Here is a 26,722-nt window from a genome sequence, read left to right on the forward strand (position 1 = left end):
ATTCACAAGGTAACAGCCTGGTTGTAACTTTCCCACCTCAGCAAGCACACGAAACAGTATCAGTCCTTTTAAGTCTTAGTCCTGCTTGTGAAAGATGAAATCTTTAAAAAACCTGGTCACTGTTGACCAAACAAATAGGCCGTGTAATGTTGGCTATAAGCTGCAGCTGAAATGTGTGTTTAAATTACACACAGAACAAATTCAAACACCATCCATGCTCCAAAGGGTGTTTGAGAAGGTATTTAATAATTCCTGTGAACAATTTGAAAACATCCAAGCCTGTTTCAAAAGTTCTCTGCCTCAGGCACCAGCTCTATCTCCACATTAAGTTTTCATACAGAGAGCTAGAGAGCAGATGGCCACTACAAGCAGGCAGTTTTCAACAGGGGTGTTTCAGTCTCTCAGTCACAGGTTTATCTCAGCAGCCTGTGCCCTGTTAACAGAAATATCTTGAAGCCCAAAGATCAGGATTGTTTAACCATTCACATAAAAATACGAAGAAGAAATGCAGACACTACAGGAGTTCATTAAATGACGCTGTTAATTGGCAAGTCATCTGTCAAACTGACACCAGGCTTCAGTGGTTTCTCTGGCTATTCAGACACCTCAAAAAGACCTGTTCTCAGAGTCCTTCTGTGAAAACCTGAGCAACATTTACTCTAGGATGGACATCATGTTAGCTAAAATTAATGTTTTTGTCTTTCAACTGTCTAAATTCTGACCTCCCAAGCATCATTGCCCTTTGCAGGTTTAACTTGGTGTCATGTAGATGGAAGTAGTGCGGAATGTTTCCAGCTGCCTGGCTCTGAAGGAACAGAAGAGATGTAATCTTGGAGGTGGGAAAGGAGAGAAAAAGAACTGCTTTGTTGTAACACACTACTCCTTGTTCAAAAGGCTGCAAGACACCTCCAAGTTCTGACAACACAGCTGCATTTATATCTGCTTGTGATGAGAGTTCCCATCAGCTCCAACCTGGCATGATGCCTGACTGGCAATTCATTACTTACTGTAATGTAGAAGCACTTTATAAATCACAGCAGTTCCTCCTTGCTGTTCTCTCTCTCCTCCACCCTGAGCACGCCAGGGAGCTGCTGTGTCTCACTGGAGATGCCACCACTGAGCTCTGGGGCTGTGTTCCCCAGCTGGTGCACAGCAACAGCCTGTTTATCCCAAACAGGGGCCTCAGAGACATGCTCCAAACCACACTCCGAGGCTGCTTCCCTCCCCATCCACTACAGACAGAGCCAAGATATGTAAAATGAGTAATGAAGGGGAAAAACATAAAGCACGGCTCTGTTCAGGAAATAATGTGCTCGTTTTGACTCAACAAGCTCAATCTTGCCTGTTTACAGTCTAAATTATCTCCTTTAACACTGAAACAATAGAGGGAGAACACTTCCACTGCTCCCCTCGTGGTAAGCAGACAGGTGCATGCTGCTTGTTGGAGGAAAAAAATGAGCTTCCTAGTAGGATAATATAGCTTGGATTTTATTAGCTACAGAAAAAACTGAGATGAGAAAGCTGCAAGGGCATAATCATCATGAAACATGGGGCTGATTACTGCAAAGTTCTGAGCTCCAGACAAAGTCATTGGGTGTTATATGTGCATTATAATATGAGCACTACTGTCTTTCCACAAATTATGGGCAAAAGGTAGATTTTCATACAGCCACACATTCAAGTTTCCTCCACTAAGTATTTTTATATATAAATTTTTAAAATATGCAGCTCATAATAGCGCCCATTTAAACCTCTGTGAGTGCACAGAACAATAGCACAATTATTTATAATCCACATATAGAAGGCAGCAATTGTATGGCCCTCAATGAAAACACACTGCTGCACGTCCCTGCAGAGGAACAATATCCCAGAGACATTTCCTGAATGAAGATCAATCCTCTTGACCAACGCAACGGGAAGAAAATTAGGGCTAATGAGAAGATCAATCAAAGGAAATTCAAAGACTCCCAGATATTACTCCAAACAGAGATCAGAGGAAAAGTGCTTGCGCGTCATGGGATGTCCCAGTGTGTCTGAGGGACCTGAACACTCTGCAGTTCCACAGGCAGTGTTCTGAATGTGAGCAGAGAAAGCATCACACAGCCCCAGCTGCAGCTACCAGGGGGCTGGCCAGCCTGAACTGTCATCCCCAAGTGAAAGTGAAGGTACTGCAGTAAAAGAACAAGATACAAACTTGGCAGTCAAGAGCATTCTTGAAAAACCTTTGCACCTGTGCCAAGGGAACATCTCTGCTGGTATAATCCCAGACAGGAGCTCAGAGCAAACAGGAGGAAGGGCAAAAGGCAGAGGCTCCAGCAGAAAGTCCATCAATGATACTTTAAGTGACGTGAACTGTGAGCCAAGGAATGAATAAATTATGACATCAAAGTCTGCACTCATATAAGTGACAGGGTGCTAATTTAATATTTATTTTTGTGTTGGGAGGACTCATTACCTAGAGAAATGTTTATGCGCTCTCTAGAAAAAAAAAATCACTTTTTTCTCCTGAAATTACTGTTATTGGCATTCCTAATGACAGGGAGAAATACAGAAGCACACAGAACTGCCCAAATCACAACATAACACTTCAATGTGTCCATCAGCTAATGCTAATCCATAATTGAACACCATGTAGGTACTCAGGAAATCCATTAATCTATATAGATTGTTCCTTCAGGATGAGTGCTTCAGGTTACTTTACATAAGGAAAGGCATCCAAGGTCTAGGACACTGTGAAAAAACCCCACAGATCTACAGAAATACTTACCAGGCATTTCAGGAGAGACATCTGACAACTGGAATGCTCGATAACTTCAAAAAAAATACACTCAATGAAGATGTCCACTACAGAAAATGCCTGCAAAGACATGAAAGGACTCAATTGACTTTGAAAATCAGTCAAAACTCGTCCAAATTTGTGATCCCAAGGTTTAACCCCAGCCATTTCTTTCCTTTAGCCAGATGGCCCTTCTGTTTGATGAGAAACAAATTTGGTAAAGAAAGCAAATGCATTAAGGCTTTAACAGTTTTTAATGCCATTTGCTAATTTTCTCTATTACCAAAAGAAAGGTATGGGGTAATAAAATGGAGACAAAGCCCATGAAAATCACTGAAATTAAAAAAAAAGGGAAGTTTTAAATCTCTCTCTCTAGAGAGGCATTACCTCCTTCAGTCAAAATACTTTGCTGTAAATATCTGCAACTCCCATCCACTTTTGAAACAAAATTCTAAGCACACCCTGATAATCAGCAAAATAATCAGAATGGGTTCAGTGCTGTGTTCAAATGACAAACACAGGGGAACAGAACACCACTGACACCATTCAGGACAGACAGAAATGCTCTGCAATGTAATAGAAGTTCTTATAGTTATTGAAAAACACATTTCTTTGCAGTAATATGCTGTAAGCCAATTGTTCTCTTTCTCAAAGACTCCTAATTTCATAAATATAAGTTTCCTCCAGCGGCCCCAGCTGTTCATATGGATTTTCACACATACAGTTCTCTCTCTATTCTGAGAGAAGTTGGAGATGAAAACTCTTTTGAAATCTTTTCACTGTCAGAAGAGACTGACTGATGAGAGCATGAGGCTGGCAACACAGAGAATGAAAAAAGCCTTGTTTGAGAGCCATGTCCATGTGTGACAGCAACCCAGCAGGGGTTTTATTAATGGCAACTTGCAGGTTATTGCCGGGCAGCTGAGCATGACTGCTGCAGTGTGTGCACACACTTGGTCACTGAGAAGAGCCTTCCCTGCCCCAGGATTGAGAGCTGCTCGCTCTGATGGAGGCTTCAGGCTCATTCAAATGAGCACATCAGGTGGCCAACTGCACCTGGAGATCACCTGAGCAACTATCCCAGGTAAAACAACTCCTGACATCAAAAGGAACAGAAGCAATTCTGCTGCTCCTCTTGGACAAAGACTTGAGGAAAGCTTAATGAAAGCAGTTTCCCACTGTAGGCAAAGAGATGACACCGAATCACTGCCTGGCTCACAGATCTGCTGAGAACTTGGGGATGAGGACAGAGCTTGTTTTCCTTATTAGCAGAAACAAGGCAAGCTGGAAAGGTGTATGCCTGAACAGGGAATTATGTTTAGAATGCTTGGAGGACAGGCTCCATCACAGCACTCAGAATTGGCATTCTGAGCTAAAGGAAACTCAAATTATTAGACAGCTCTGAAAACAGAATCTGCTGCACTTTATCCTAAAAATATTAAAATACCACACTGTCTGCAGGTATCTCTTATCTTTCTTACAGCTCCTCTTCAACATTTTAAGATTTATAAAATTAGCTGCTTATCCCCAGCTTTATCCAAAAGAGACATGACATTTCACGAGACTTATCAATATGCTGATATGTCTAACTAGCAGGAGACCTCTGGAATATACCTTTTATAATAGGAATACCAGCGTGCATCTGGTCCTTGGTCCTTCTCTGCTCTGCAGTGTTTTCAGTAACAGGCTATATCTGAATTTGATTTCCTGCTTCCACTGGTCTCCTTGGTGCTCAGAGAGCCAAAGTCACCACTGAAATCTTGGCAGAGGCCAAGCTTTAATTCACTAGTAATCCAATCCCTCAGAATTACAGATAAACTGCTTAAGTGTGGATACCTTTATGCAAGTTGTATAGGAGAACTTGTCATTGATTTACCCTTTGCCAAACAGTTTAGCACTCTGGAACAAAACAGACTTTCTGAAAGCTGCTCTCGTTCCATTCAGCAGCAGAGCACCTGTGAGTGAGAACAAATGCTTCTTCTACAGGTGTTCATCCTCACCCTGAAAGGGAAAGGAATACAGGTTATTGCTATAGTATGGAGAACTTCTATTATTTATTTTCCTTTCATTTCTTGACTTCACAAAAGCATTCATTCATTGAATTTTGTTTTTTTTTTAAAGTCAAAGCCATTGATGACAGGGGATGTCCCTTTACCATACCATAAAGTGCTGCCTGCCATCCTCCAAAGGCACTGCTCCAAATTAAAACAGGATTAGACTCTCTAGGGTGACCTTGTGAAAAAGCAGGGATGTGTTTACTTTCTCTGCCTTCCAAATGAACCTTGCTCAATTTAGAAATAGAGAGAAGATGTTTTTCCTAATTGCCAGCCCTGAAAACTCTTTGAGTTTTCTGAGACTTTGAGTCTCTGAAGTCTCAGTAAGAGTAAAGACAAGGAAATAGTTAATGACTTAATGAAGAGCACAAATAGTTAATGATCCTGGGAGTCACCTGCACTGCAAGCAGACTCCAGCTCACTCATCCACAGCTGGGCTGAATCTGCAAGGCTTACAAATAAAAAAAAAAAGCAATAAATGTTTTGTTTTTTTTTTTTTTCACCAAAACATTAAGTCATAATTTACAACACAGAGATCCTTCATAGCTGCTGTGCAAGAAAGTGCCTTATCTGCCCCTTAATTCATACAGCAGTTAGCCAAAGGTTTCCTCTGCCTTTTTGCTGAAACAACACCCATTACAGGAGATTTATTTTAGTGTGGGCAGCAACTCAAGAGCTCCCTGGGATGGGGGGCTGATTGGTTTTATTTTAATGCATTATACCAAACAGTTGGCTTCAGTCATGGCCAATGGATTTAACTCTCTGTACTTGAGGAGAATCTGAAATTCCCCTCGAGAGCAAAGGACTAACCTGCAGGCTCAGCAAGGATTAGCAGGAATCAGTGTTCATCCACCTGAGAAGTCAGAGCTACAGGAACAGGGCACTGGGTCACCAGTTAATCCCTACTGAGACACAAGCAGGGGAAGTTGTCAAACCTGCCTTTCTGCCACTGAGGCTCCACGCTTTGGCTGCCACAAAACTGACCCTGAGAGAACTTGGCTCAAAGTGCTAAGCTGGGAGTGCAGCAGTGACTGGATTGCATTCCCAAACCCTGTCAGCAATCCCCAGCAGCACTCACTGGACAACCTGCTGCACTTGACTCAGCACCTACTGGACAATGGCAGCAGCCACTGTCCAGCATAAAATATATCCAAATTACAGCCATTTTCTAGCTACACATCAAGAGCCACAGGAGTGTCTTTTCCATTTCCTCTTTAAGGCCATGCTGCTCCTTGCAGCAGGACACGAGCTTCCCTTCCCTTCTAGGCACTGGAAAAGTCTCCTGCTGAGTGGAAATTAAAACTGTAGTAGCCATTAAGCTGGGCAAGAGATAAATATGGCAATGTTTATTCTGCCACTCTCTGTACATTCAGGTATTCCTGACAAGGTGCATGTCTCTTGCTTACACACAAACTCTTCCACCTTCGAACACAGCCCCTGCCTGATCCCAAACTGGTGCTGGCATCAGGGGCCCAAGCTGAATTTGGAGACTGGCCATCTTTACCCCAGCCTCCTCGAGGGAGAACACTCTACATTTCCCTGTGCTGCATAGGTGGAAAAACTTCCAACAAATCAACTCTTGGTTTTTTTTTTGTGAAGGTCCAAAATGAAAGGTCACATGGAATGTACCATATGGAGCAAAGTAAGATATGCCAGCTCTGTTTTCTCATTTTGGTATCTAGAACAAAGTTCACACAAAACCTTCTTGTGTGTTGGTTTTAATGTAACCCACAATCAGAATGATTGTGGAGAAGGCCTCTAAAATGAACTAAATATAACACTACTGATGAATTTCCCATGGCATCTCTTTAAACCCAGGTGCAAGTCAGAAGCAGATGTGGACATTCACTTTTTCTTTATTTTCAGGCAAGCAGCCCTATCTGCCCAAGTTTATCCACGACCCATGGGAGGTACACCTGCTACCTTGGATTTACAGTGCCAAAAGGTAACTGTTGTGAGGAGACTAACATCCCTGTGGATAAAGGAAAGAAAGGAGCTCTCCTGGAGGGTAGTTCAGAGCAGGACCTGTAACCAGGCCCTCAGAGTTTCACTTCTGATAAAGCTCTTTATCCCCACTGAAGAACCAGGGAGATGAGAAAGGCTGGCCTCTTAAATCATGCCCCTTAAATCAAGCTATTTCAGTATCTTCTTATGGAACATTTCAGGGTTTGAAGCTTTTCCTTATCGTTTTATACTTGAATTCAATCAAACCCAGCCCATTTGCATAAAAAGCCCATTTGAAAATAACTAGCTAGAAATGCCAAATTGCCAGCCCAGGAGGTGAAGCATTTTTCCTGAGCAGTGTGGAGTTCTCATGAGGAGAGGCAATGAGCAGAAGGGTACACTTTCACTACCCTTCACAGTGCCTGCCACATAAAGACCACCAAAAGGTGGAAAGGATTCATTTCACCACTCTTTGACATGGTACAACATTTACTACAAATGCTAAATAGCTTTAAATGTGTATCAAACTTGTACTCTCTTTTATTAGGAACTCACAAAAATATTTTGGTTCATTTTCCACCCATTTTCAACTGGTAATTAGCTTTATAAAGGCTACAAGAAACATCATGTGCGATGCAAATTCTAACTCTTTCCACCCTGAAATGTAGCAGAAGAGTGGGGAACTTAATGGCAGAAACTTCTTGTGACTCATGGTAGGTTTATGAGTTGTCAGAGTGAAGAACAAATGCAGTAACTTAATGGGAAAATAAAACAGCCATTGTGTACATGTCATACCTCAGGTGCTGTTTCAGAGCTGAGAATATCCTTATGCAGCAAAAACAATTAAATGTAGGCTGAGCTTTAAGTAATCCCACAGGAATCCACAACATCTAAAAAGTAAGCAGGAATGATGAACAAAATTGTTACTCCTCACGCTGAAGGAATATTTATATAACAATGTCTTAACTGAGGCAAAAGAAGAATTTCATTGTGACTTTCTCACTGTTGAAATTGTTTGTCTCAAGTCTGAACTTTTAGTTTCAATGTGTGTGTATACGTGTCCATGAAAGAGAACAAAAATTACCTTGTCTTCATTCTGGAACCCATTTGTTCTCCTGTGGGAAACACCAGAGTTTCTGGAAAGGGCAACATGGATTACAAGAGATCTCTGAATGGCCACAAAATGAGTGGTGAAAGTATTTTGCAATTATCTTTCTCAAGTACGTTCCTAATTCTGATTCTAAGTCAGCGTGAAGTCCACTTACTGACACCCTTGTCTTTTTCTCATCTCTCAGCTCTTCTGGGAAACTGGTGTTTTGTTTGTCAGCACAAAGATCCTGTTCAGCTGCGGTGTGCAACAGTCACAGCCAAGTAAAGCACGCAGCATCTCTTTTGCTTTGCTGGGAGAGAATTACTGGGTGAAGTACAGGGGAGGTGGTTATTGAAACAGTGGCTGAGGGAAGAGCCATGATGAATGAGGTGCTCAGTGGGCTAGCTTCCCTAGAATAACCCACTAAACCCATACAGCCCATGAATTTCTTTTTCCTCACAGGGCTCAGAAAACCATGTAGGATTCTGTCTTTCAGTTGGTTAGAGAATGAAGCACTGCAAGGGTGGATAAAGGGTGGGAGGTTTACCTTTCTCTCAGGTGTTTTCTGATAGTAGGAAGTGTAGAGAACACAGAGGATCACCAAGGTTCTGCTCTCCTTGTACGAGGTGATTACAGGCAGCATTTTGCATGCCCTGAACAGGCCATTCCCACAGGGCTGAGGCTGGGTCAGGAGATGAACCAGGAGCATTTTCCTGTCTGCTGCTTGGGCACAGCTGAGGCCAGGCCTGTGGCACAGTGTCCTCTTGGACAGCACAATCAGATGCCACCACACAGCTTCATCACAGCAGATTCTGAGCCCTTGCTGCTGTCCCCACCTGTCCAGGCAACCCAAAACTCCTCTTTGAACATGAAGGGGCACCTGTCTGATAGCTTGTTTAAGATTTTGAGTTCCTAAGAATTATCCATACTGAAAAAAAAAAAAAAAAAAAAAAAAAAAAAAAAAGAAAAAAAAAAAAAAAAAGACACAGGACAACCATCTTAAAGATGCTTACATGTGCCAGACCTGTTGTTCCACTCCAAGGGGGCCTTCCCCTTTCTCCCTTTTATCATATTTTAAAGTGTAGCAAATCTGTTAATTAGTGTCAAAGAAACAATGCAAACTAGCTGAAAGCAGCTTTCCTGCCACTGATCACTGACAAGCTAATAGGCCTGACATTTCCTTCAGCACACTACTCCTTTGATTAATGCAGCTGCACTATGACTTTTTTTTTGAAAATTTGTGTAATGCTCTCCCATGACAGGAACTGATTTAAATAAAAGACAAAGATGAAGAAGAGGTGGACTTTCAATATGGAGAAAAAGCAATAATGAGGTTCACAGTCACAGTCAGAGAGGCTGTTATACTGAACCTTGGGCAGTTTGTTACTGACTCAGGCAACAGCAAGGATCTCTTAAAAGGCAGAGAGGGGTCAGCAGAGCTTTCCTGTGATGGGCACCTGTTGCTAAAAAATTCTTGGAGGAGAATTCTCTTATGTGAGACTGCCAACACTTTTGAAAAAGACTTGCACAAAAAATAAAACCCTTCTGCGGTATTTCAATCTAAATTATTGAAAATATGTAGCTACTTTTTGTTTGTCTTTTTTGTTCTTTGCCAAATCAAGGTGCCTCTAGCTGTCTATCTAAGAGCTCAAAGGCTGCTCCAGCATTCTTGGGCAAAACAGATTCTCTTGTCTTCAGGCTTACATACATGAAATGCGACAGGGGTTTCACACTCAGTCTGAGCTTTGTATTTTCTAGTCTGACTGAATTTGCCACGTGAAATACTCCACCTTAAAGGTTCAGTCCAGATTTTTATTTTCAGCTTTTCCTTGGCGAAAAATCACCACCCTCCCTGCTTGTAAACATGATCCTTTGTCCAAGATCATCAGTGGAGTTAGTGGACTGAAAAGCAGAACATTTGGTTGGTCCTTGTTTCCAAAGTTTTCTAGAAGAATTGTGGTAAAATCCATGCCCTCTGATGACTCTGCCTGGGGCTCTTGAGGAAAATACCATCCATGACCTTAGAGGATGTTTGTGCCCATCTACCCTTTTGTTCTCATGCCTTCCTTTCCTCCAAACCTTTCCATTACCAAATTAGAAATATAAACCCATTCAAAAAACAGCAGCCACATAGAAGGGAGTTTTCTTGGCTGTAAATTTTTTTAGCTGAATTTGTTGTGGTTTTTTTGTTTTCCCTACACGCTAAAGATATGACAGCTATAAAATCTACTCACTCCTTAATGCACAGAAAATCCAATCCCCACCAAGGGGATTGGTCCAAGGAGGAGATGACTAAGCAACATTCCACATCTACAGACAGGGATATTCCTTTGGGAGAGACAGCTTCAAATCTCTTTTCACTGCAGTTCTCTAAGTGAAACCTCACAGGTCTCCCCTGTCCACAGCAGATGCCCTTGTCACCAGGCTTCTAGCTGCTCCTTGCTACAGCATGTGACATTTTCCTCGCCTTCTGCAGATGCAGAATTTCCTGGACACTAATGAATTTCCATGAAAGGTTTCAGTTTCAGGGAATCAGCTTTTCCTAATGAAAAATGACACTGACAAAAATTTCTCTGCCAGCTCTCTCACATTGGATAACCTTCAGAAACTCAGTTCACCTCCATGTTTCTCCACCTTGAAGCAGGGCAGTAACACCGACCTCTTTTTTATAACCACCTCTGAGATGTATGGACAAAAGCACTGTGTAAGAGCAAAGTATCATTGTTATTTATTATTCTAAGCATCACTGAGACGATAAGGGAAAAGCAAAACACTATGATTCTCACTGAGGTAACAAAATAAAGCCATTCCTCTGGCAACACTTTTTAAATGTTACAGCTCAGGGTTTCTTTCTTTCTGTTTTTTTCCTTTTTGGTAGCTGTCTAAAGGGTTGATATAATTCCCCAATATCAAAACTGAAAAAATAAAGTTTTTCATCTCTTCAAGTAAGTAGGCAAAGAAAACAGAAAAAAAAAACGAACTCCATAAGCATACAAACAGCCTCTGATGGTTTTTGTCTCAAAGTGAGATTTTTTTGTTGCCAGCATTTCCTTGAGAACACAAAGAATCAGTCCTGAAAAACATCTCCATATTGCGAGAACCATATCCAGAATTTTACACTTCAGGGATAAAACTCTTTGCTATCTCAGAATGCAACTTAAATTCTAGTCATAAAAGCAGATTAAGCACCCAGTATCCTTCCACTCATATCATCAGCAAAAAAAAAATCCACACAGAACAATGTTTTATGGAATAAATCTCCGTATCAACAAAGTTTCTATATATTTAAATGCAATTTATCAGCAGAGATTACCACCCAAAGTTATTTCTCACCACATTTCAGTGAGATTATAAAATATTCATGCAGGACAGAAATGTTCAAGACATGCAAAAAGCCACTCTCTCCCGCAGAGAGCTTTGGAAGTACAAAAATGTAACCCAGGTTGGGTAGAGGACACTTCCTCAACACCAGTTCAAGCCCAACTCCCATCCCAGACAATCTGGCTGTAGGAACAAACTGGGACCTCTGGAAGCAAGGCAGCAGGAAAAGTCATCAGAGTGTGGTGAGATCAAAATGGATCAACCAGCTGAGACTGATGCTGAGTGCAGACAAGCCCATCAGCTTGAGAGACCCAAGAAAGCACCACCAAATGTCCACAGAAAAGGCCTCCTTTAATTATTACAGCCTGGACTTCCTCTGCAACAGGGCAGGCACACCCACTCACACCAGGACTTCATGGGCTATTCCCTTGCTCTTTCACAGTGACCAAGACTTAGGCATATGAACTCTCCTCATTCTAAAACCTCTGCACACAGGTGCCAAAAGAGCCCCAAAATCCTTGCAAAAAAGAATGGGTAGCTACATACATCACAACACATTTTTTAAGGGCAAAGTTCCAGCCTACTGTCAATATAAGCATGGAAAGCAGGCAAAGAGCAGTTTATTTCCACTGACATTCACAGGCTGCTGCAGCAGGTTTTGTCCTCATCTTCCTCCTCCCCAGAGCTCCACTATCTTTCAATTATCCAGGTACCAAAGTATAAAACCCCTTATATAATCCAGGAAAATACAAAAAAATTACATCTCCTTTGCTACCTACATCTTCTTTTCCTACTTCTTCCATTTCCAGAGTATTTTTCAATCAAGAGGCAATATAGCATGACCATAAAAATTATTACAGGCTCTTAAAAGACCCTCTTGGCTTTGGAAAGAGACTTTAAAATGTTAAATAATTTCTGTCAGTCTTCAAATCATTAAAAACCTCTGGAAAGGATTCAAACTCTGTGCCTGGGAGAGAGAATTATTTCTGTAATTGAAAGAAGAACAGCAAAACACAAGTTCTTTAATAGACATGGACTCCAGGGAGATTAAACAATCAGCTATCTTGTCAACTCAAAATGTACACTTGGGCTGCTTTTTCCTGCATTTGTTGGTTTCAAGGTGAAAACTTATTATTTCATAAAATACAATTAGAGCATTTTGCATAGGAAGTTCCAGACCCCCCCCCCCAAAAAAAAAAAAAAAAAAAAAAGCATAGAAGTGGTGAGTCTTCACACAGAGATTAATCCATAGAGAGGGGAAATGGAAGGGAGCCTTCCTGCCAGCCCATAATGAGTTTCATACTAGCTACAAACTGAATGCCTCTTCTTGTGAGTTGTTTTCACACCTCAGGCACAGAGCAGCTCATTTAAAGTGACTTTTCCTATCTACTTGGCAGGGTTAAGTGGCTGCTGTACAAAAAACCATGGGTGGAAAGAAAGGTGTCAATGCAGTGACCCTCCCAGCAGAAGACATCAAGCACAGAGACAAAATTCAAATCTGATGAGCAGCAGTCTTAGGATGGCATGCATCACTGGGGCACCTCTCTGGCCTTTCAATACCTTCAGGTACTTGGCTGAATTTATTTGTCAGAAAAACCCCTCAGTTTGCATCCCTCAAGCACAACTCTTTGTTTCTCTGCAGAGGGTCAGTGTGTTTCATCGCTTCCATTCCAGTCTGGGCAGGCAGACAGATAAATGACAAATGAAAAACTCATCTTTCACCATGTTCAATGACAACTCACGGTCAGTTGTAGCCATTTCAGGCCTGGGAAGGTTATTTCCTTCCTTCTTTTGCTGGGATTTTGTTGTGATGTTTGATTTGGGTTTTCATTGGGGTTTTGGGGGTTGTTAGGGGTTTTTTGTTGTTTGGCTTAAAATCTTGTTTAAGTTGGTTTATACAGCCCTAAACAAATCACAAACTTTAATTTATCTTTTCTAGGTGTCTTTCTAGGAAATGTTCTAGCTTTCTTTGGTAATTTACTGCAGTCTCAGTCTCTAATCAGGCATGCAGTCTGGGGTTTGCATTTATAAACAGTTTCCACTGGTATTAACTAGAGCTATGTTTGCAGAATCAAAGATTAAATGCAACCATTAATGACTCGCCTGTTTTTGCTGGTTTTGCTCATTCACTGTTCATAGTCTGCAAGGCTGCTCTTGCATGATGGTGCTGATGTAGGGGATCAAAGTACTGCATCTTTTTAGAGATATATATTTATATATTTATATATGGATATATATAAAATTTAATTAAATTTAAGGTTTATCTCGTGCTGTAGCTCCACAGAGCTTTTTATCCTGCAGTAAATCCCTGCAAGACAGACACACAACTATTAGGAAGGTTTATAGGGACAACTGTTCCTGTAGAACCAAATCCACTGGGCTGGGAGGTTTGGTGCCTGCTCTTCATTAACCAGCAAATACAGGCAGAGATTAGTTAGTGCAGAGAGACAAGCACAGCAGAACTAATTAAAGCAAAGTGCCTCATGAAAGGCATTGCACAGTGTTTTAGCACAACTTCAGAAGAGCTCAGAATCGGTGTTTTACCCTGCCTTTTGATAAAAAATACCATCACAAGGCCCAAATCCCTATCCAAACACTGTGTAACATTCTCCAAACTCCTTCTGAAGTGAACCAAACAAGAGCCTTGGACAGAGCTGGCACAGCCACTGCCACTCTGCCCATGTGGTTGATAAAGGACACCCACTCCATGCTGCTTCTCCTTTATGTCTTTGGACTATCAAGGCTACAACAGCCACCAGCTCCATTTTGCAAAGCCTAATGTCAGGGATTATTCAGATGCTCACATTGGCAAGTGTCAGCCTCAGACAGAATGAGTCAGTAGCTTTATCTTTTATCTTGTCCTGGGGCTTTATAGCCTATATGACTCACAACATGGTGCTTGCAGAGCTCTTTCAGAATATTCAGGTCTCACGAGTGTGTTTTGGCTGTTATGTTACTGCTGGATGGCTGATTCTCAGGCTATTCACTTTCCTGCAAAAGGCCAAGCTCAGCTGCACTGCTGGAGTTGTCTTTCTCCCATCTAACAGCGATGGCCAGTGAGATCCAAACCTCTGATGACATTGTAAGAAGGCAAGGAAAAAAAAAAAAGAATCCTTACCAACCTCTCTAAGCACCAGTGCTGCTTAGAGCAGCCTTTTTTCTCTGAGAAGAGCAGCCACAACTTTGAGAGTGCTGAGTGAATAGTGCTGCATTTTGAGATGCTCCCAATTACACAGAATGGGTTTTAAGGCTGCTTTTGAAAGAAAGAAAGGGGTCTAAAAGGGGAAAAAAAGGTTATTTGAGAAGAGAGAAAGTAATAATAGAAAACCAGACAGAATCTAATGAGATCTAAAAATAGAAATTAGAAAATGAAGTAGCAATATAATACCTAAACTATTAGAAAATAATCTAAAGAGGATGGAAAAGAGGAATATAGCAAAGGACAATTGGCAAAGAGATAGGCAATCCAGGGTTAGTAAAATATTCAGAAAAGCTTCATTTTTATTATCAGTTCGTGATAATAAAATGGGGATGAGCTAAAATGTAGAAATTAAGGTAAATACACATGCAAGACACTGGCTGTCAGGCAAAACACATGCCTGGCAACAAACACATGCCAAGAGCAATCTGACTCTTGCTCATCAAGCACATGAACTCCCCCTATTCCTGTGCTGCACCAACACATTTTGAATCTGCCCCAGGTAAAAACCTGATAGAACCAAAGGCTTTATCAGGAACATTTCTCTAAATTCTTGCTGTAGTAATTTACTATTGCAAAGTGGGGTTTAGATGGTGGTGGTTGTTACTACCTATTCCCAATAAGCATTTCTTTTTGGAAAGGCTGCTTGGGAAGACAGGCATTCGGGCAAAGCAGTCAAGTCCACACACCACACACACCATGGCTACCTCAGCTAAGAGAGGCAAGAAGGGCCTTTTGTATCATAAATTTCAGCAAAGGTCTATTCCAACATGCCAAAGGGAATCAGGGGACAAGAGACCAGGATCAAAGGTGTGCACAGGGTTTAAGTACGGGGGTCAGGAGCCAATGGTCTGAGGGCAAAGGGCAGTGCCCTGTAGGGGACACTGGGCAGGCCACCAGGGATATGTCTTGGGTTTTGTAACCAAAAAATGTTTATTCTATTCCACCTGTTGAAACCAGGTTGGGGAGACTTTTCCTTATCTGTTGTAACTCCAGAAGGCAGAGGTTAACTGCCTTCTCTGATAACAAGGCAGCTGTTAAAACCGGGTGGGGCAGTGTTTCTTACCTCTGCTCAGTCTTCAGCTACCCCATGGGGATATCTTCTTAATGGGCCATTAAAGCTCACCAATGACAGGACACATTACATCATCCCATTGTGAGATACTCCACCCAGGAAGGAGGAGCCAAACCATTTCCACCTAGACAAAAAGGAGCCACAAGTGTCACCAGACATCCAGTGTTCCCACGGGACTCCCAAAGGAAGACTGGAGCCACCTCTGGACTCTCGGCTCCACAGGACCATCTCTACTTCCAGCCACATCTGCTGCTCCAGGAGGGCTGACTTTGGACTGTTTCCAACACCCTGACCAACAGGGCACCAGGTTGTATTTCTGACTCTGTCGGGGGTTTCTAGGATTTCTTGTTTGTTGGTTTGCTTATTCTTTTGTATCACAACATTTGTATTTTTAATATCCCTAGTGAAGAACTGCTATACCTATTCCAAAACCTTTGCCTGACAGTCTTTTAATTGCAAATATATAATAATTTGGAAAGGGGGAGCAGGGGGCTTACATTCCAAGGGAGAATCCAATCTTCCCTGGCAGACATCTGTCTATCTAAACCAAGACAGGATATCACAACCAATGGGGAAACAGGGAAAGGACAAACCACGAGAATTAGGGACATGTGGGGAGAGCAAAACTGAGGTAGATCACATAGTGGTGCAAGGCACCATGGGGGAAGCCTTTTATTTCAGCCTAGGTGAGGAGGTGTATTCTCTATGGTATATTCTTCCGGGGCAAAGCCCTGGGGATTCCACCAAGGGGTTCAAAGGTTCCCACAAGTTACCCTGGGGTGAGATCCTGGTGGGTTTTATCTTCCTCACCAAGCCATATGTGATACACAGTTACAGCAGCTGCACCTGTACTCCAGCACCTGCCTGCTCTCCTCCTGTCTCCACGGGATGTGCCTCCCCTGCTGCTGCCACAGTGCAGGAGCACTCACACTGACAAGCAGAACCTGCAGTCTCTGGCATGTCTTTCTTTCTCACATGGCCCCAGCTTCCATCTTTCCAGGCACAAATGGCCTGGCTTCATCTTCTTGATATCCTGCCTGCACACCTTTATGAGGGTCCCCTGAGCCACCTCTTCCCAGGATTTGCCTGCAGTTATTATTGCTTACAACTCAAGTCAATTTTATGAGTGCTGAATGTTAGATCTGATGAGAAAGGTTTAATATTTTCAATGGTTTTCTGCACAAACATTGTAAGCCCAAGCCCTTTTCTTGACTTTCATAATTAGAGACTGTACACACTCTAGCAGAGCTGATAGGGACAGGTAATATTATTTAGGATCCAGCTGCAAGTCTCTCCAGTCCTGACCGCAGGCTTTTGGCATTTTGGATCTCTTACTGTCCAGGTGAAAGCCCTAATCACAGGAGCTCTGATTGTTCTGCCAGATCCCTTCCCCCAGCACAAGCACACACTGCTACAAACTGGCTCAAACATCACAAACCCCCTGAAAGGAGCATGACACCCAAGACAGTCTCACAGAAGCTCTCTCCTAACCCACTCTCACCAGCATCACCAAAGATCCTGTCTAACAGCTAATCAGCATTAGTTACCATAACTACACTGTATGAATTACCCAGTGAAAGGAAAAGAATCCCCAGCTGTAAGTTACATTAAAACACAATAAATCCCCTATCAAAGTCATTTTCTGACTCACTGGTGCAGTCAAGTGCAAGAGGCATCTGATCTGTAAAAGGGATTTGTTTACCAAGCAGAATTTCAAGTCTTTAAGAAAACAGCATCAGCAGGAGCAGCCTCACAATTTAAATCTCAACACAGAACGATCTCAGATATCAAGTAAACATTTTGCCAACAACTAGTTAAATTCGAAGAGGCAGGAATACTGACTGCAGAGAACCCTAACTATTTTCCTGCCCTCTAACAGCACAGAGGGTTTTCAAAGCTTTTTTTTTCATTGCACTACATTCAATCAAGTCATGTAATAGTTCATTTTTGACAGGGCCCATGAATGTAGAGCTCCCATTCTCTCCCTCACCAGTCAAAGCAGTGCCAAATTTCACTGCAGAGCTTTCTGAGGCACTGAGAGGAAAAGATGCTCAGCTTAAAAAGATAAATGCTTGTCACAAGAAACTGCATTTCCTGCCCATTGTTTCCTCCCCTATTCATTAAGCTTATTTTACTCTTCTTTTATCAAAACAGAAATTCTGTCATGGCAAACACAGCCCTAAAGTCTACAGTTACCAGGTGTGAAAATGTCAATATATTAAACATATGTGCACACAATGCAGGAACTCCAGCCAAGCCACCAGGCTTTGTGTGTTTCTTTACTCAGCCTTTCCCTGTAAAAAATGTGCCCTAGAAAACTGAAATGTAAACAAGAATGTGAACCACCAACACCATGAGTGACTTAGAATAAATAGGGAGAATGAGAGGTTTTGTCTCCACATTCACCAAATTAACCAAAAAAGAAGAAATCTGTTGTGATCCTAGTACAGCAGGTGCAGTCACAAGGAGGTTTCTTTACAGGTTCTTGCATCATAAAATGGTTAAAAGACAAACAAACCAGCAAATTTTGCGGGTTTAGGAGTTTCATTAGAATCTAATGGAAAGCCTCTTCTTAAAATACTTTATCTTTTTTTCAATTGGGATCCCTTAAATCAGGATACTTCTACATTGAAGACCGATGAATTTTCCTGGAAGCTCTGCTGCCTTTCAGGTTCTTACTTATTTACCAGTACCAGAAGCAGGGAGACATTGCATCCATCCCCATGAACCCAACCATGGAATTCTCTCCATTATCTCAAGTTAACCTAGGCTTAAAACTTAACCAACATCAGATGTATTTCTGTGTAGAGCACAGCATTCTGCCTGCCTCAAAACCCTGAAGAGCAGCATTTCAGCATCAGTTTTTCATGCTCTTCAGTTCAGGACTGCTGAAGTTACATAATACACTCACTTGGAAATTTTCAAAGTCATTTTCAGCTTTGGATTGAAACACCTCAATCTTTCTTTTTTTTTTTCAGGTGAAAAACAACAATTGAAAGGTATTTGTTCAAGTGGCTCCCTTTTCTCAGGGAACAGAAGTGATCTGTGTGGCAAATGAAGAGGGTAGGTTGATTTTTAGCAGTTAGGCCTGTGATTTGGCCAGGTTTCAGGCAAGACAGAGAAGTCTACACTTACAAGAGAATTGTCTCCAGCAGCACATGAGGCATCTCAATCTTCCAAGTTATAACTTCACATCCACATTTTTTGAAGTGAGTAAAAGAAAAAAGTGCCTTATTGATGTAATCCATGAGATAAGCCTCTGAGAAATCCAATACGCTATTGAAAGATTACTATTATTGAAGTTCCCAGCAGTTCAACTAGACACTTCTCAAGAAGTGAATCTTGAAATTTCTCATCCTGTCCCTTTATTCTGTTAAGTGCCCATCGATTGAGACTATGATGTGCATCAACACAAAGGGTTAATTGCTGTGCATCACTTCTGCTTAAAATAATTCCAGTAGAAAGGGCAGCTGTAACAGCCTATTGTGTTCTTACTTTCAGGGAGTCTGAGCACATTTTCCGTGGAAACCATGGCAATTTGAATGTTCCTGGCAAACAAAGAAATAATTACCCCTGCAGTCATTGAAATCAACTATGTGCACATGATGAAAAAAAAAAAAAAACGACCTAGGAAAAAAGTGTCCATTTCAGCCTTTTTAGACTGCAACAAATTACCCAAAGTTAAGGTATAATCAGCTTCAGCAACAAAACTTGACAACCTTTTCTCTCACGCCTTTTTTCACTCTATTAATTCATTGCTGAAAAACAGCTAAAAATTCTGTGTACAAGTAAGGCCCTTAAAGTATGCACAGGTATTTTAAAAGCTGCCTCTCTTGTGAGTTCTGGGAGTCTCAGACAGGTAAGGGAAAACAAAAGGAAGCAAGAAAATGGAGGAAAACTGAAAGAGTAAAATCTTCAGAAAAAAGCCCTTTCACATATAAAACTCTTCGTTGCTGGGTAGCTTGGAAAGCATTCCTGCTTGTTCACTGCAACAAGAAATCCCCCTGAAAGTGGGATCAATTCTAATGAAATTCATAATTCCCATGGAGCAGCTCAGAGGAGGCAGGGACAGGCTGTCCCTGTGGTAGGACAAATGTTTGCAGAGTCTGGAAAGCAAAGATAATAACAACAGCAATAAATTATAGCCATTCCCAGCCTTTCTTGGGCTTATTCCTTTGCTCTGCAAACTTAAAATACCAAAGACAAATGTTCAGCCCTTCATCATTTCATTTGCAGTGATTCCTCCAGCCAAATCACAAAATATAAACTGAGGAGCCAGAGAACCGTTGTCCCACAGAAATGCCAACGAGCACAGGGAATTTGGGAAGCACCACTGAAATCTAATGGAAAACCAGGCTTCTCCTACCTCTGCACAACTTCTGTTCAGACAGTGCCTCTGTCTGGGGAGAATTTGCCCCAGCTGACCCAGAATACCTTCTTGGCTGAGGATGAAGAGGAACCATCCTGCCACGTTAGCAAAACCTAAAGAAGAAGAAAGAAGAATAAACCAAGAGATTGCTGTTTGGTCCCCAGAGAATCAGGTGACAAACCTTGCTCCTCACTGGCCAGGAGGGCTGGCACCTCTGGAGTTCAAACCCAAAAAGTACACAAGGCTTCCTGTACAGAGGAGAAAGGCCTGAAGGAATGGTCAGGAAGAACAGAAATCATTTATTTTCTTGGGAGAAGCAATTGTGTGCAAATGATCTCCTTTGTACATTTAAAGACTTTTTTCCTTAGGCTGCTAAGAAATGTGAAAGGATGGACAGCCTTACAAAATGGTTAGCAGAGGGAATGGGAAATAATACAGTTTATTGTATTTCAGATTAGCTATGCTTTCACAAAAAGGCTGCTCCAGCAGGCTGAACAAAACACCATTCCCTTGTGGGTTAGATAGGAGAAATTACCTTTTCAGGTTTTAATTTTAGGCTTAAATTTATGAAACACTAATCCACGATCCTTTAAAGATAGCATTTGCCACTATAGCCAGCAAATCAGGAATGCTTACAAGCTTTCAGAAGTGTATTTTTTAAAGGAGAAAAATCATTGGACTCAGCCTTTTCCATTGTTCCCACAGTTTTCTGTTTGGCAACACTTCAAAAAGGAATTGGCAGAAGAAGCTGCACAATCTGTTCTCCTTAAACAAGCCAAAGATTTTGCTTTTTTTTTTCCTTTATCTGTGATATACAGGGACATTTTTGCAAAGGGAAGGGACAAAGCAGAAGACAGGGATTCTTTGTTTCTTTTCCTTTTATTTTTTTTTCATATACATGCAGCTATAACATTGAACAGATCAAACACCCCTCATGTCCAGCAGCCAGCCCAGCCTGCCTGACAGTGGAATATGGCACACAGTGGAATATAGCAAACTGTGTTCAGGACAAATGTAGTGTTATGTCCCCCAAGCACCCCTTCACTCTCCAGAAAAAATGCAGTTTGGAGTATTTTGGAGCCAGAAACCATGTCTTGATATTTCCAAGTCTTCAGAGGAATTGTCCCATTGCTTTTCTGAATGCATGCAAACTTTCAGCATGTGGAACATCCTGCAAGCTGTGTAATCTACTATTGGTTTTTATCAATGCTGAACTGACCACCTGCTGATTTCATCTGATATACCTTAATTTTGCTATTGGAGGAGGAAAAAAAAATGAACAAACTCTTCCCTCTTTCTGCCTCTCTGTTATATTCCCTCTCAGCAACCTCTTTCCTAACCTCAAGGCTCTTCCTCTGGATCATTCATTGTGCTGAGGTTTCAGGACCTCCTCTACACCTTCCTATGTAACTCTCCCAGCTATAACCAGAAGCCTATTGAGCAGAGGGAACAGGAGTATGCACAGGATGGGTTTGATTTGTTCTACTCTTTCGACAATATATCTAACACATTATATACATTTTTAGGAGAGTGATGAGAATTGAGTTAATATTTTCACCACACCATCCATCAGGGTGCTAAAATCTGATTCCTAATTGAAAGAAACAGCTCATCATTTTATATGTACAGATGGGATTATTTTCCTCTTACGTTCATCACATTTATCTGCACAAAGTTACATCTGTCACTTCTTTCACTCAGTGACTTTAGCTCATATCATTTCTCTGCATTTCTTTCAGGATGTCTTTTGTCATTAATATACTGACATTCTTAGGACTGTCAACAAACCATCTCCTGTCGATTCATTTCACTTTCAGAATTATTTGGACCATGATGATTTTGAAGATCACATATTAATCAGCACTGACTCAAATTCAAACTTCCCTCTAATAACGACACTTGAAAACTGATCATCCATTTCTATGTTCTTTCCAAATTTTTATCCATGCAATGGCCATCCATGCAATGGCTTGGAGCAAAGCAGTGGGAATCTCCATTCTTGAAGCTGCTTTAGTGAAGATAAATCTTCAATATTAAGGTAATCTGCATTATTGGGAATGTCCATATCCATTTGTTTGATGGATGGATGGTTTTCATTCTTTGATGAAACATCTTTTAAAGAATGTTGACAAATGCTATTTTTCTCCTAACTACTGTAGTAGAATGGAAGTGGAATTGTGTAATCAGTTAATTTTATTTATTCTGCCATTAGTTTAAGAACGATGCACATTACCTCTCCCAAACAGTACAAGTCCAATTTAAAATTAAATAAATTGAGAAGTCCCCACTTCAAGATGCAAGAGAAGAGGCACAGAACAGATTGTCTGTGTCCACTTTTAATTATTGCTAAGATTTCAAAATCAATACCTCACTCAAAACATTCATGTCAGCATATCCAAATTCAGAGAATTAGACAGTCCTCAACAAGAGATTTGTGGTTTGGTTTTTCTGGGGTGAAAGGGAGAAGTAGAGAAAGAAGCAGTAACAGTCAGAGAAAGAAGGCTTTGAAAAATTGATTATTGTCCTTTTCTCAAAATACAAGAGAGAATATCTGAAGTACCAGTAAAATTTTACAATTTCCTTTAAATGTTGCCTCCTTTTATTTCCAATTCTGAATGCAATGTTTAAATTAATGAGTCATCATTTTAATATCACCAACTGAAAGATCCATAAAAACTACTGCAGAAGAGCCTTTGTGAAATAGATGCTGGAGACCAAGTGGGCCACTGACAATGGTATTACCCTGATGGCTTTTAATTGAGGCTGAGGTTTCAGCAGATCTCACCAGGCTGGGCAAATCACCCCATCTCTGAGCTGCTGGACTGACAGAGCTGCAGGGACTTGTCTTCACTGTGCTGGACAGAAATGCCTTTGGCAACAGCACAACACACACATGTGCTAAACAAACTTGTCTGAGCTACAGCCATTAGTCTCCAGCTTAGTTTAACTGGCTCTGGAAGTGAATCGGCACCAACTGAATTAAATTTCAGTTAATTAAGTTTGAGAGCATCGGCAGAAGGATTAGTGTGAAGTAACTATTCCACTCTGAAATATAATTCAGATTATTCCTTTTTGCTTGTGTCCTCCCCACATGAAGAAGCTATTTCTGAATCAACCACCCCACTCAGCTGGACCTGGAAGAATATATGATTTAGAAACACAATAGTTCCATCAATTCCAACAACCTCACCTCTGTGCTTAAAGGAGTTCAACTCTAACTCAACTAAATTAGGGTTTACTCTTATTTTGCATACTTTTCTGTACTTTGCACAGGAACTTCTACATTAGTATTCAGAGAAACCAGAGCTCTGTATTTGAGTGTTCCACTCTAGGGAACACAATTCAAATCTTGTATTATTACCAGCACACTCAAACCCCTGTCATTTTAAGAGAAATGCCCTAGCCAAAACAGAAATTTTGGTTTCCTGCAGAGATTATTAGGAGATAGCCTTTGGTCCATGCTGTGAGGCAGGTCTGATCACACCCTTGCAGCTTTCCCTTCCAGCCTCACATCTCCAGGAAATCACTGGAAAGCAGTTATTGTTTTAATAACAAGTTTCAATAACCAGCCAAACTTATGGCAGCTGCTGTACTAGAGTAAGTATAAATCCTTCCTTGAAATTCCTCCATTAATAAAATCTATTAGAGACAAGAGGAAGAAAATCTGCATCTTGTGCAAGATGAAGTGGGAAGTACCAAAACACCTTCAGCTCCTTTTGTTTTTGCAGAGCTGGAGAGAAAACTTTGTCAAATATCCATGCCCTTAAAAAGTATTTACGCAATGAGGAGCATGAACCCAGGAAAAAAAAAGATTCTAAACGCCTAGATCAATTTTTTAGTGGAAGAGAAATCGATCTGCCCCAACCCTACCAGAAGCCATGGTCCTGTGGCATGAGGTAGAACTCTAATAGATCTTCTGGCTGTCCAATCAGCCCAAATTCCTCAGCTTTTGGGAATCCCTCCTCTCTGGGCAGGCTGGTGCACTGACAGCCCTGGTTCCCCTGGAGCCCAGGTGTCTGAAGGCAGGGCTGCAAAGTGCAGCTGGAACACTCGGATACTGCGCAACCATCTGTGCAGTCTCGCAGCAACTGTTCATCTAAATGTCTTCAGAAGGCAGCACTGATGAGCCTTTTCACTTCTGCTCAGCAGGTGATCAGAGAGCATTTTACCCCAAGCTGTGGCCCAGATGTATTGGGCACTAAATGCATTACTTCTGTTTTGTTTTCATTTTAGAATGAAAATTAATAAACACTGCTATTTGCAATGGATCAGCTCACTCATCTGCCATGGGATTTTCACTGTGGCTCCTTCCACTCACTTCTCACCACTAAAGCTACCACAAGGTCACTCATAAACCTTCAAAAAATCATCAGGCCAGGTGTTACTTTGCTCATTTTAGGAGTGAATTTTCTGTCTGCATAGGAAAATGCCTGTACTGACCCCTGCCATCTCCCCTTCCCTCTTTCTCTCTGCCCCTTCAAGCTTCCAAAGCTGACTTCAAGGTGCTATCTGGAACAGAAAGCTCTCACAGGAAGTCACTGCTCCACTGACAGGCGTCCCTGTTCTCTCCTGATATTGCCTGAATGATTTTGCTCTCATTTTCATCCTTATCCTCCTATTGCACGTAATTGTGTGTCTAAGTGCTTAATGCACGTACAATAATGCCAACTGCCAGCCTTTCAAAGTTATTCCAGTGACACAGGTCAGTGGCTCATCTCCTCTTCACTGAGCCCCTTGTTAGAAACACCCTGTTAAGCTGGAGGAGAGCAGAGGTAAACCAGGCAGCACCCAAACGGGACCCACAGAGAGCAGGAACAGCTGGGAGCACCCAAAACAGGACCCACAGAGAGCAGGAACAGCTGGGAGCACCCAAAACAGGACCTACAGAGAGCAGGAACAGCTGGGAGCACCCAAAACAGGACCCACAGAGAGCAAGAACAGCTGGGAGCACCCAAAACAGGACCTACAGAGAGCAGGAACAGCTGGGAGCACCCAAAACAGGACCTACAGAGAGCAGGAACAGCTGGGAGCACCCAAAACAGGACCCACAGAGAGCAGGAACAGCTGGGAAGGCTGACAGAGTGATTTTACATCAACACAGAGGTGATTGGTTAACAGTGAGACTCCGTGTCATGAAATATTTTGTTCCTTCATGTTCACTCTACTCACTACTCCTACTTAAAACTTCAGTTTGCTCTGCCTCTTTGGTTTTCTGTTTAATTGCAGAGTAGAGGGTAAAAAAGTGGCACATTGTCTGTGCAGCTGGAGATAAACAGGTTATCTACCTGCGTTGAAGCAAGAGCAAAAGGATGTTATGTCTCGTTTCAGACTTTCTTCTCTATCTAGGACAGCAGTAGAGGCTCCATGGAATGGTTCAGAGGAGTTGGCAGTGAAACCAAGAAAACTGGGCTAGAGGAGTATGAGGAATAGCAAGGTTGTAGAGCTCAGTGGCATGTGAAAAACCTCCAGGGAGGATTTGCCTCATTTACATGATGTTCACCAACAGCTCATGGTGCTCAGGAGCAGCTGCTGTGACAGCTCCAACAACAGAGGTAATTTTCAGGGCAGAGAGGAACAACCAGAGGCCAGTGCACAGTCTGAAAGGCAGGTGAGGTAAGAGCTCAGACTGAACACAGGTACCACCCTCAGGAGTCTCTCTTTCCAAGGATTCCAAGGAATTCCCTCTGTAGATGAGCCCAAATGCCTTCTGACAAAACAATTGAGCAAATCCTTAACTTGTACAGAAGACAGAGAAAGGACTCCCCTGCACACAAAAGCTCAAGAGGACAGCAGGTAAAACAGAACAGCATAACCAGTGTGTGCTCACACTCAGAATGTGTCAGATAAATTCCATTTATTTTCCTCAGACTAAGGCAGAAGATAAATTCTCAGAGCTGTTTGTAGACCCCAGGTAAAACTGATACCTGTGTGCAGGTTTATTGGCCAACACTTAGGTTCTGGTTACCAGAGGATCTTTGAGTTTATTCCCTTTCCAGTGAAGAATATCTAGAAAGTCACCATTATGTATTTTACAATTTATGGAAAGAAATATATTTTTGAAATCCTGTAAAGTCCCAACAACTAAATAAACCTGATGCCAGTGTGCTCAGAATTTAACCACAGGTGTGACAAAACCAGCTGGTCTCAAAGGCAGAACACCTTTAGGTGACAATCTGTTTCTAATTCCTGTTCACTTTTAACACACATATTTTTGTTTTTCTATGTAAGATGCCATAGGACAAAAAACAAGAGATCTGTCTCCCACACTACTTGACTTTAGGAAGTGGAAGCCTGCCACATTTCCATTTGCACCAAGAGAAGTAACAGCAAGGTAAAATCTAGTGGGTTTGAGCAGTTTTGGAAGATGCAGGAGTAGGTGAGGAGATCTTTGGTCAGACAAGAGTCTGGAAGCACAAGCCAAGATCACATTTTTGAAGCAGAAGGTTTTGACTTTCACTTCCCACTGCTGAGAAGATCCTGCTTTAGGAGAGACGCATTAGGAAAGACAAGTCTTGGATACCTGTTGGCACTGCAGGGACACAGAGCAGCATGATAAGGTCAAGTGTGAAAAGTTTTCTCCCTTCTGGAGTGATGAACAGGATCACAACCTTTATTTTGGGATAGGCTCGAGGTCCTAAAGCCCTAAGGTCCATACCTCAACACATAACCACAATTCAGCCTGAGAAAAAGTTCAGAGACATCATTCAGAGGCTCCTGCCCTGGCCCAAAGGACAAAGCTGAACAAAGTTCCTCTTTCTGCTGCTACCACTACTAGATAAGCTCAACTTACTGCTCTCTACATAACCCTCACCTTTTGTCCAAACACACATTGCCATATTTTATCTGAGCTTGCAGCCTTACTCAAGACACTGACGGGGAGAAGGCAGAAAAACA

The sequence above is a fragment of the Sylvia atricapilla genome, chromosome 8 (genome assembly GCF_009819655.1).
Source record: "Sylvia atricapilla isolate bSylAtr1 chromosome 8, bSylAtr1.pri, whole genome shotgun sequence".
Taxonomy (NCBI): domain Eukaryota; kingdom Metazoa; phylum Chordata; class Aves; order Passeriformes; family Sylviidae; genus Sylvia; species Sylvia atricapilla.